Genomic DNA, 12,879 nt, shown 5'->3' on the forward strand with positions numbered 1-12,879 from the left:
GATAAAAACAGAGATCTTAAAAATAGGAAACTGGCGCGGGAACCACCCTGGATTTCCACCACGCCCAGTGAAAGATCGAGTCAAAGTACCAGGGATCTATTTCGGTAAAAACGATGAGATAGAAAACTGTAAGAATATGTTTTTAATTTTTTTATAAGAAAACACTGATATATGGACACTAACGCCGCTATGCATCATGGAGCGGGCCCAATTGGACGAAAAATATTTATATTTGAATATCAATTACATATTAAAATCGGTAGAAATAAACAATAAAATGCTAAATAAAGTAGGCAATGAAATATTAAATTTTATATGAGGTTATAAAACTCATTACATAATAAATGAAACACTATATAGAACAAATAACAGAGGGGGTTTAGCGCTATCTATTTCAATACATCTAAAATGATCAAATATAATCAACAGAATCAAGGACAGCCTGGGAAGCTGTGCATATATACTGGTTTGGCTTCACAATAAGGAACAGACCAAGTATATAAAAACAACTTATTAATGAAGAAGTTAGAAGTACCGAGAAAATTAAAAAATATAAAAGAGATCTTACTTAATTTTAGAGACAAAAAGGAATTATGGATATAACCTAAAGATAAAACTTACGCGTGGATAAGAGAAGAGGTCACTAAAACATACAATGCAAAGTAGAACAAGAAAACTGGGGTATAAATTGGCAAAGTGTATGGGGGCACTGGTCCCAAATTAAATCTTAATTTTAATTTTCAAGTACCTTCACAATACATGGCTGACGGGTAAAGTGGCTCTAAGAAGACATGATTGGAAAAATAATACCTAAATGCCCATTATGTAAAAGGGTGACCGTCACTAAATGTCACGTAATAGCCCAGTGTGAAAATAGGAAAGATGAAAGATTAAGAATAATTATGGAAATCTGCAAGAGAGAAAAGTACCGAAGGAACAACATACTTTTCCTAGATGGGGCTTTTGGTAAAAATTTATTAATAAAAGTCACAGACTACATAATAAAAATTATGATGGCTTGTGGACAGGTTATAAACATAGATAAGTAGCCTGGACTAACGTGAGATCACATGGGAGCGGGGAGAGAGAGGGGCTTCGGTTTACAGCCCAAGTAGGGGCGGGTACGAGCCTGAGCGCGGGCTGGAGCCCCAACCTCATCTCTTCACCCCATGGAAATATAAGATAAATTAAGTAGAACTAATTTAAAACTTAATGATACACAAATACAATGATTGATTCTTCGGTGCCTATAACCAACTAACACCACAAATTGAAGGAGAAACACCTTCTATTTGAAAATGCTAACTTTCTCAGAATTGTATTGCAGTTTACTTAGAGGGACAGGGAACCTGAGGAGTAGAAGAAGTACAGGGCATAGACATCGCAGGTCTAAGTCATAAGGCGCCACGCGAAGTGAACAGGCCTGAAAAGGAGTCTCAGAAAAAACATTAGCAGACAGAACATAAACATGGGAAAACAGGAATAACTAATCTCAAGTTTCCCCATACTAACCAATTAATAAAAAATAATTTCTCTTGAATTAGGATCTTTCGGATCTTTTGATTTGTGATAAATTTTGATAATGGACAAGAAGTATCTGCATTAAAATGGCTGTAAAACCCTAGTCTGGAGAGTGCAGATATTTTGAACAAATTCAAGGCGGCGGATGAGGTTGTGTCCATTCACAAGGAGAAGAACGATGAATAAAAATAAAAATAGTTCTGCTACCTAGAAAGGACATGGCCTTTCCACCATTGAACAATTCCTAGGAAAAACGAGAAACGTCTCACAATTTCGCACACACTAAAACATCAAGGTTTTTCTTTTATTTTGAAGTGAGCAACCGTTTCGTATTTAAAATCCGACTTCAAATTCAACGAAAAAAATTCCAAAAGGAAAAAAGAAACGAATGTGATAGTTTCTAAACAATGTTTTTTACTTTTTGTAAAAATATATATTAACCAATGACAAGACAACTGGTGAGAAAATTTGGTAATAATGTTGTCCTTACATTAAAAAAATCTATAGCATTGGATATCGAAGCCAGGATCGGATGAACAACCCTTTAGAATAAACTAGGTATAACAAATATCTTATTAAAAGATTTGCATTTAACTAAATTTTTTATCAAAATTCTTTTTGAACTAAAAAATGCAACACAACACACCTTAGGGGGATACTTTTACACATGAAAACGCTTTTATTTCACTTTTATTTTTTTTTGTGGAAATGGGGATGGGGAATTTGTCAGGTGACACCCCCCTCCATAAAGAAAATGTTAAAAAGGGCGGGAATTTAGTTCTAGAAACTTTGGACGAGATTGGAACAATGGTTTTTGAGGTAAAATATCTTCCTAACTTCCTAAGTAGGTATCGTAAGATTTATACGTTATTGTGTGCATTTAATTTAGTAGAAATTTAATCTTCCACGTATAGCTGAATTTAACAGTGAGTAGTTAGACCTTGTACTTGTTTGTATTTAAATATATAGTTGTGGATTGTACAGAGCTAGTCTCTGTTGGCCTTGTGCATGTATAATTAGGCTTTCAATTTATATGTCTTTTATAATTTGTAAGGTAGGAAATGCGTAGGAATATTGTTGATGTTGATAGTTACTATATAGAGAATTAGGATATGCGTGGATGTATCAGACGTAGTGATATTATTGTTGTTGTTATAGCCTTTATTATAGTACAAGCGTGTATGGAATTTTTAGATGTGAGTGTATGAATTGACCTAATGATTTAATTGCCATTATGTTGATGAAAGATCTGTGAGAGTGTTAATTCTCCTGTGTTCGAACAAGGAGGCACCATTGTACGTCCCTTCTAATCCACAGGAAGCTTTCCGGGATGGAACAGACGCCACTAGAAGATTAGAGAGGAGCAGACGTGGATAGCACGTAGAGATAGGCTTTGTGCGAGTAAGGAGGGCCGGAGACAGAAACGAGGGTACCGGAAGTACTGACAAGGAGGCTGAGAAAACGGAAGCAAGGGTACCATAAGTGCCGACAAGGAGAGCCGGGAAACGAATACAAGGTGGAAGTTACAGATGAGTAACATAGAAGGGAGACGGGAAGGAAATACTATTACCTTTAATTTCGCGGGATTAAATAATTGGCAATTTGGACAGGTCGTGTAGTGATTGGAAGCAATGGCATTGATAAATTGTCATGTAATTGTGGAATACTGAGATGTAGTTTATTAAACTGTTATGTCTTTCACCTTATTAATTTTATATTTTAACACCTAGACCTTCGGCTTTGCTGACTGGGGATCGGAGCTATTTAAACTTTAAATTGTCCGCCCTTCTTCGGGGTTAGTAATAGTTCCGTAGGGGGCAAGTGACCAATACCTTTAAAATACTTGTTTACAGTTGTATACAGGATATAATTAAAATATATTTTCGTAAAGGAGTTTTTTTTTCGAACATCTTGACAAGACCATTTGATAATAAAAAAATACATTACTCTCCGATCCACACCAGGAAAAAGGCGATTGACTCCCCTTTCTGACTGTGTTACATTATTGTAGTAAGACAGTTTTTAAAAATATATAAATACGGTATAAAAAAAATATGTAGAAATTTGTGTATTCCCATTGCTTCTTAGTGTCAATTTGCAAAATCGGCTTCCACGATCAGTACATTATAGACTTCTGAGAAAGCAAAAATGAAAATCTGTCTCGATCTGATATATGGTGTTAAATAATAGGGAAATGTGTCATAGTCATCTCCCATTATTGCATCTTTATTCTTCTTACATTCTGACTTTTTATTCTTTTAAATCAACGATCCAAGTAGCATATTTACACAATGATGCTCCAAATAATAGTTCTGTAGAAAAACATTGTTCCATAAACACATTTTAATCTTATTTAATATACTAATTTTAATGTTTTTAATTCCCTTTCCAAAACCTTTTCTCAAATTACTTACATCCATACTTATGTTCGACTCCTTCGTCAAGTGCAGTGATCTAGTAGCAGACATTACTATTGTAGTGCAGTTGTCATTCAGATAGATTAACGTGATGTTAGAAGCCGCCAAGCAAATACCCACGATGGTTTCAGTCTCTGCTGCATATAAGATATTGATTTGTTTAAAAATAACACTAATCATAAAGATATATATATATATATATATATATATATATATATATATATATATATATATATATATATATATATATATATTCTTATCAATACTGAGAAATAAAATGCGACTGAAGCAAGCGCGGAGAAAGACATGAAAAAAAAAGGGGGGGGGGTCCTCAGGAGTTATCCGAAACGGTTATTCTGTCTAGAACACTAATGACACTGTTAAACATGGCCTATTTTAATTAAATAATTATCGTGCATACCTGCAGAGTCTTCAAAAACACCTTTTGGTTTATTTACACTGTCTTTCTTGTTATAGTGACAGGACATAAAATATTTGGGAACTAAACTCGCTTGAGAGATTAGAGATATGTGAAACACTTGTAGTGATCGTTATGAGCTAGGCTTGAAAAAGTGTTATGAAATATTAGTAAAAACGTACAAAGTAAACTTAGATCATGTTTGATAATGTTGTATAATAACAAACACTAGCAAAATTGGTATGAATAAATGTATAAATATTAGGTTAAAGTATGACTGAAAATACCACAAGCATCTGTCGAAGATATATAAAAAATGATGAATATCATTTTTCACTGTTTCTTATTTTGTGAAAATTCAAGTCTAGACAGGCAAATCAATGGGACTGGACCAGGAAGTTGTTTTATTAAAGTTTGTTTGGCGGATTAGGACATTCGAAATCTGTCTTAGTGCCTGCGGCCTATGTTATGAAGGTAGACAAGATGAGCGTCCAACAATTGATAATCGTGTTCTCTTCATGCCCGAGGCTTCCTTTGACCGTAAAATTATTTCCCTATGAATCTTGTTTTAAAAATCTAACGCAGGCGACTTAATTATTGCGATCCTGGATCGTAGCCATATAAATGCTGGATCGGTTCTCCAATTTATTAGTAAAATAGGGGGTTCACCAAAGTAAGTACAAAAGTACGAGGTAACATAAGACAAAAAATAGAACAATTCTTTATCCATATTGAGTCGCCCCGATTTGTTACGCGTGTGTGTGTGTGTGTGTGTGCGTGCGTGCGTGCGTGCGCGTGTATGTGTGTGAGAGAGAGAGAAAAATTTATATATTTATTTTTTCTCGCTACAAAAAGTATATAAAAATGAACATTCGATTTCAAAACAATAAATAATTTGAGAAATGAAAATATCTATGTTTAAAACACAAAATATCCCTGTTCTCAAAGCTGATTGCACGCTGTACATCCATCGCGGAAATAAACGTACATATTTAATGATGTTATACTTCACTCCATCGATCAGATCTATTAACCAAAGTTTAAAGACATTCCAAAAAATGTCAGAAAGGTAATAGACATACAGAAATGCACCATTGTAGACGCACTTTAATTTTTGGTAGATGTCAAGTTCATTGGCGCTTCTGGCTATGAGCCGACAACTGAAGTCGGGTGTTGTGTGTTCGTTTGCATTTTTCTCTTCCGTCTACACATGTGCAAACTCCAGTTATTAGCTTCTTCCACCAATGAAATAGAAGTAGATTGCCATTTCATATAAGAGGAACGGATCGCCGACTGAGAGAAGTAAACCAAAACGCTAGCAATGAAAATACCCATTGAATCCTGCATCAAAATTATTCTGTGAGAATATATTAAGGTAACAATTAAATGAATTCAATTGAAATACGTTTCAATCCAAATGTTTTGTTGCTCAAAAGAAGTTTAAACAGTTACAAGTGAAATATAAAATATGACACGTGATTACAGGCACTGATAAATCTTGTAGTCTCATGTTTGGAAATAATAATAATAATAGTAAAATACGCAGAGAAGTTGGAAAATTGAGAGCACCAGCCAATTGTTGTCACAGTTGTATAAGAACAATATTAACAAATGAACTAATTATACAAAGACAATGACGAAAACGACTACAACAACAACAATGACTACGTAACACATGTTTCTGCCACCGCAGCATACATTACTATAAAAGCCAATAATGCATTTGAACATTCCTTCTCCACATCTCCGTCGCCAGGGAGCAACTACAAAATTGCTGGCTAAGGTCCTTGCCAGTGAGAAACTTCCACTGTACGTGGACATCACATCACATCCAGCAATCCGCTTGGCTTTGAGGCATCCAGTCTGGTTAGGTCCGTTGTCGGAGGATATATATGACAGCTATTTCGGCATGGAGTTATGAGTGGTCTTCAACACATGTCGTAAACCCTTTCTTCTAGTTGAACCATCTGTCTGCCCTCCTGACTTCAACCTTCCACGACATATGTGGACCACGATGAACCGTCTCCGGACAGGACAGGGACGTTGTGCAGTTAACCTTGTACGATGGGGCCAGGCCACTGACTGACTCTTCCTGTAGCTGTGGAGCTCTGCAGACCATGTCACACACTGTGAACAACTGCCCACTGACAAAGTTCCCCGTTGGACTGCAGGCTCTGCACCTTGTTGACGATGGTGCTGTTATATGGCTGGGCATGCACTGCACACGATAAATAAATAAATAAATAAATAAATAAATAAATAAATAAATAGGGATTTATTAAACGGAGACTTCATATGAGCGCCGTTAGAAAAAGTTAGAAAGATTTCCTATCATAAGAAACTTGCTAATTTTTAATAGTTCATTACCCGTTCACATTGTGCATTATATGAATGCATGTAATACAATTTGGCCCGTAATTTTAATTCGTAGATTTTCTGTAAAACAGTTGTAGGTTTACACGATCCTTCAGGGTGGATGGCATTTACTCTGTCTTAAAATTTTGTTTCTGATTACTTGGTTATTTATTTACAAACATTCAAGGCAGAGACCTCTACGATTTACATATGTGTATTTCAATGAAAACTTTTTATGCAAAATACATTGATCTTATTCAAATCGTGGATATGACTGTTTTGTTGTATAAGAATATCAGGCCAATAGGAAGTTAATGAAGCCAATTTTGATTTGAAACACAAGCTTTACAGAAAAATCGCTAGAGCTGTAATTTGGTGAGAATGAATAAATTGTGCTCCATTTTAGCTATCTCCTTGGCACCCACCTGAGTCCTTTTGGAGCCAGTACGAGTTTAAACTCTCAAAGTCGTTTCAAATGAGCTTAAGTTTGAAAAATCGAATAATAAACCAATGTAATTAAACTTAATGAAAAGAGGATAGGTTTCACGGTTCAGTATTTAAAAACTCTTTTCAGGAGTGTTAATTATCTTTGATACCGCCAATCTACACGTAAATTTATATTATCGTCTTGTCGTGTATGGAATACGCTCGAAGTGTTCCATCTGTTTTTTTCGGTGGAGATGAGCAGGTACGGACATTCGACAAAATGTTATTCAAAGAATTGGGGCACCTGCGTGAAGCGCACACGGCAACTTTTAATATAGTTGGCATTCTGTGTGGTTAAGAACTATGTCGGTTCCATCCTCGCACCAATCTCCGATCATCAGATGTTCTGAAAGAAGAAAGATGATAACGGGTAGAGTTTGGTTCACGTCAACATGTTGCATTTTTTTTTAAATTTACGATGCATAAACCTTGCCTGAAATTAAATTGAATTTTTAAAACTTCGCTAACTTGCTGGTCCTAAAAATCCCTAAAGTTATTTCACTTCATGTATATTAGCTTTTTTCCAGACCTGTCAAATTATGACATGGTATTAGTATATGCGATGTGTGTTTTTGAGACAATTATTGATCTTTACAGATGTGAATGTACATATCTCTCTCTCTCGCTCTCCCTCTCTCTCTCTCTCTCTCTCTTAATGTGATACATGCTCCCTTTCAATTATTTTTGTGTACTTTGGATTTCCTGTGCATGTAAATAAAAAGACAACTTTTTGTTTACCACACAAATACTTAAACATATCTGCATGTATTCATATTTTTATGTAAATATTCGCTATTAAACATTCCTCCTGACCGCTCCAGTGGCCTAAGTGGTTAGAGCGTCTGCCTCGAATGCGAGAGGTCGTTGGTTACAACCCCCGTCGAGAGAAACCTAAGACTTCTTAAAATGGCACTTGCGGCTGCCTCGGTGGGTACGTGGGAAAGCCTGCTAGTAGCTTATCATGGGTCGGTGGTTCTTCTTTGGGTTTGCCAGGGTTCTTCCTCCACCAGTTATACTGGCCGCCATGTATAGCCTATCTTGTGCTGAAAATGGCGTTAAACCCCTGAACGACAACAACAACAACAACAGCTGCCTCGCTTGGCGCTGAGCATAAAGAGGTTAGTGTTAGGAATGATCGGTCTGGATAGTGTGACTGGTTGGGACATCATGCTACAATACTCTTCAACATATAAGTGGAGATAGTTGAAAACGTAGTGTTTGATTTTAAAAATGCAATTGTGGAAAAGGGGTTCAGTATCCTTATTTAAAACGTTTCAAATTTTTTAAATATAATACGGTACAAGAAATGGTCCACAGTTGTTTATCGTCATACTACAGTAGTTAAGGGGGATCTTATAGGGTCTATGGGATTTATCATTACAGACCCCCTTGGGAACATATAGGGTCTATGTAAATTTAACATGGAGAAAAATCGTGGGAACATATAGGGTCTATGGGAATTAACATGGACAAAAACCCTGGGACAATATAGGGTCTATGGGAATTAACATGGCCAAAAACCCTGGGACAATATAGGGTCTATGTAAATTTAACATGGCCAAAAAACCCTTGAGACTGTATAGGGTCTATGTAAAATTGAAACAGGGAGGGTCTCTATTTTTTTTTTTAAAAAAAATAAAAAAAAAAAAAATAAAAAATAAAATAAAAAAAGGGGTAGGCAATTCAAAGGCTATCTCTTTTCGAGAAATATGGCTGGCCCTGAAAAGGGCCTTTGGGTTTTTTTCTTCTTCTTCTTTTTAACTTCTTAACTTCTTCCACCATCCTCTTATTTTGTCCATCATTCCTTTCTTCTTTTTCTTTTCTGTTTCCGGCAGCCAGTCCGGGTGGCCCATGGCCCTGAACTTCTCTTGGATTTTCATCCAGTTTGTGTTCAGTTTTTCAAATTCATCCCTTTTTTTTTCTATTTTCTTCTTCTTTTCTTTCTTTATACCATCTCTCTTTAATCTTCTTGACTTCTACCTCCATCACTTTTCTCATCAACTCCTCTCCTTTCCTCAGTCTTTCCTGGCCTCTCTCCACATAAGAGCACTCTGTCCCATGTGACATTTTTTCAAGTAAGCACCTGACTTTGCTTGCATTGTCAAGTGCTTCCTTTAGGCTTCCCACTCTGACATAGGTGGGATTTATCATACCTCTCAATCTTTTTTCCTCCTCTTCAATCATTCCTGCTATCACTTCTTTTGCTATGTTTAGACATTTAGCGTAGTCCAGGTACTCTACTATCTTCCATTCTTTTTCCAGTCTCTCCACTACATAGATACCATCTATTATCCAGTTGTATATATGTACCAAATTGTTGAACAAGTCACTTGCAACCACCATCTTCGTTTTTATTATTCCGTAGAATGGTTCGAACGACGAACGTGGTGGGTTATTATAGTGAAAGCGCGGACGTGAAGGAAAACATCCACCTACTTTCTCATTTCATATAATATAACCCTAACTATACTCTCTACATACGCTAACAATCAATAAATAAACCCATAATATACTATTCACACAAACTTACTTCATCATTTACAAACAAAAACACACAAACACACAAACTCATACACTCTCGCTATAAATAAAGAGTTAGTGTTTATATTCACACTACCCTACCTACACACATTGGCAAATGGATAGTTATTTCTTTTCTAGAGTATTGGGTAGCCCTTAAAAGGGCTGTTTTTTAACTCCAGATGCACCTATCTAATGGTTGCACCTTCCAGGCCTGGCGCCGCACACGCATCTTTGACTCCAGTCTCTTTTTACTTTTTGTCTTGAGAGTGCAGAGGCGGGATGATTCGCTTCAGCACCCCAATCCTCTGTCTCGGGAATATTGTATGACATCCTCTCTTCTAGTTTTTTTTCTTCCTCTTCCCTCTGTCTTCTCTCCTCTTCGTTCTTTGTTCTTGCTTCTTCTACGATAGCCTCCGCTGATAGTTCATTTACTATGCGCCTGGCATATTCCAGGTGCATCTGGAGTTCTAACAGTTTCACTATTCTGCTATTCATTCTTCTGGCTGTGTTGATCAATCAACAAGGGTAGCTGGACTGCCGAACGAGTTTCAATTTATACTGAAAGCGCGGACGTGAAGGAAAACATCCCCCTAATAACATAAAATTCATCTTACCTAGATCGTGACCAAAATCAACAACAACGCGCGGACCTAAAAGAAACACTCACTCACTTTTTATGCTGCCCATCACTATTTTAAAATTTTTTTATAAATCACTTCAATAGACTATCCACATACGCAAAGCAATTCAATCTAACTCCAAATATACACCTCTAACAGCCAAACAAACATCATTTTAATCTACTATCCACACCAACTTACTTGAGCACTTACAAACACACAAACACATACACTTTCACTATCAATAAGGAGTTAGTGTTTATTTTCACACTACTCTACCTACTCACATTGGCAAATTAATAGTTATTTCTTTTCTAGAGTATTGGGTAGCCCTGAAAAGGGCTGTTTTTTTGTTTTGCTATGGCATTCTTTTTTTAGTTTCTAAGAATGCGATGTCCTCTGAGGATAGACTTTCTGGCGATAAGTCTGCTTCTTCGGAAAGAGAAGAAGAACTCTTTGGTGTCGATACGACAATCGACAAAGCCTCTGTCAGCTTCAGGTTGCTGCTGCTGTTGCTGTTGTTGCTGCTGTTGCTGCTGTCTCTGAAGTCTGTACTTCTCCGTCCATTCTTCTTTTTCCCTGTTCACTTCTTCTCTGAAGAGCTCTTCTATCAGGTCTTCAGTGATTTTTAACATTCTCACATTCTCTATTTCTTCTGGCTTCGGTATCAGACTGTGTCTGACCCTATGCAAATTCACGTAGGCTTCGTTGAGCTTAGCTAGTTTGGAACACATCTTCTTAGGAGGATGAGTCGACAATGGATGGTTAGACTGGAAACAACCCCGGTTCTTATAGTGAAAGCGCGGACGTGAAGGAAAACATCCCCCACACGGTTTTCGAGTCGCAACGTTCAGTGAGTGTCATGAGAGGGATAGTAAGAAATGAAAGAGCATCAATCCAACATTCTTATAGCTAAACAAACCACAAAGGCATTTTTTTCAAAACACAACATTTTTTATTCAAAAATCACTTAACACTAAACAGCAACTCTAACATTTTTAACAATAATCCAACACTATAACATCAAACAATTTTTTTCAAATCACAAACATTTTTTTCTCAATGGACAATCTACTTTAAACAGGGCTGACAACGTTGTGAATGAAATTGTGATTTCCACTGTTGGAAATCATTAGGCCATTGATGGACACTACGTTTCCTAGCTTGAGACAAAAGATAAGCATAATGGTCACAAAACCATCGATCTACTTTCACATCGTTTCTAGCAGAAGAACGAGGATCGAAATGAGTCACTAAATGTTCTAAGGAATAGCCCAGGCTGCGATGATGCAGAAAATACACACAGTACTGTCCACACACCAAGGAATCTGTGCCTTGTAATTTCACATTATTGAATCGGGTGGTCTGAGCATTTCTTCTCATAAAGTCGATGATATCGTCTTCCAAAGGGGGCAATCCGTACGAATCGAAATATTCCACACATCCTTCTTGAGGAAAGTAAACGGCTACCCAGTGGGTTCCTGGGAGATGACTGTCGTCCGTGTTGATCACGTAAGCTTGATGGTCTTTAGGTTTGCGATGAGGGAGTTCATCTTTAGCACAGACGACAGGATTCCAAGAAGCCGTATACGAACTGTGGTTCAAAAGGTAATAAAGTTCCCAGGTATCCATTGTTTTGTGTTTGTTTTCTTCTTCACAGGTAATAATACGTCGTCAATTCGATCCTAACTTTTTGCTTGAAAATGTCTGACGAATAAACGGTTATTCGTTCTGTTTCCTCACTCTGATTCAGGAGAGCTTCGATACGATGGATCTCTTGAGTGGTTAATGGTGGACAAGAATGTTCACGCAAGTCTTTATACCACTGGTGCAACACGTCTTTGTTCGAGATGAGACTCCAAGCTTCGTCCAGATACTCGTCCAATTTTTATTCTTGACTCAACATCAGGCATTTATCGTGTTGAATTTGACTGGGATGATCGTTTTGACATCCATAACAATTTTTCTTGATCAATTCCGTCATTTTGTCGACCAAGTGTTTGGCAAAACAGCAGACTAAATGGGCTTCTTGTTCTGACCATCTCGACTTCATTATGATATCTTCTTCGTCTTTGTCTTGAGATTCTTCTTTTTCCACGGTCTCCTTACATTCCATCTCCAAAGTTTCTCCACTAGGTAAAGAGGGATAACAGTCTTCCATGGCTTTCTAATAATCTAGAATGACTTCTCTCAAACTGTTGATTTCTATGGTATTATCGAATTCTGCATACAGGATGACGTTCACTGTCGTTGGTAGTTTATCTGCAAACTGAAGTTCCACACGAATCTGGCCAGATTTTATAGGGTGGAAATGTCCCTCGTCGCTGCCTTGGTCTGGAGTGAAATCGAAAGCCCACAAAGCATAGCCTCCGTCATAATCTTCGTACGTAATGCCGTGACTGGTGTTGGTTCCTAACTGTCCCGTGGCTTCGTACAGGGACAAGTACGACCTCAAGTAATTCATTTTTTTGGGATCAAAGTCAGGTTCGAAAGGTCGGGTACACAAGGTCTTGCCATCGCGACTGACTTCGACTTTCTT

Source organism: Sinohyriopsis cumingii, chromosome 11 (genome assembly GCF_028554795.1).
Source record: "Sinohyriopsis cumingii isolate HCF-2022 chromosome 11, ASM2855479v2, whole genome shotgun sequence".
Lineage (NCBI taxonomy): Eukaryota > Metazoa > Mollusca > Bivalvia > Unionida > Unionidae > Sinohyriopsis > Sinohyriopsis cumingii.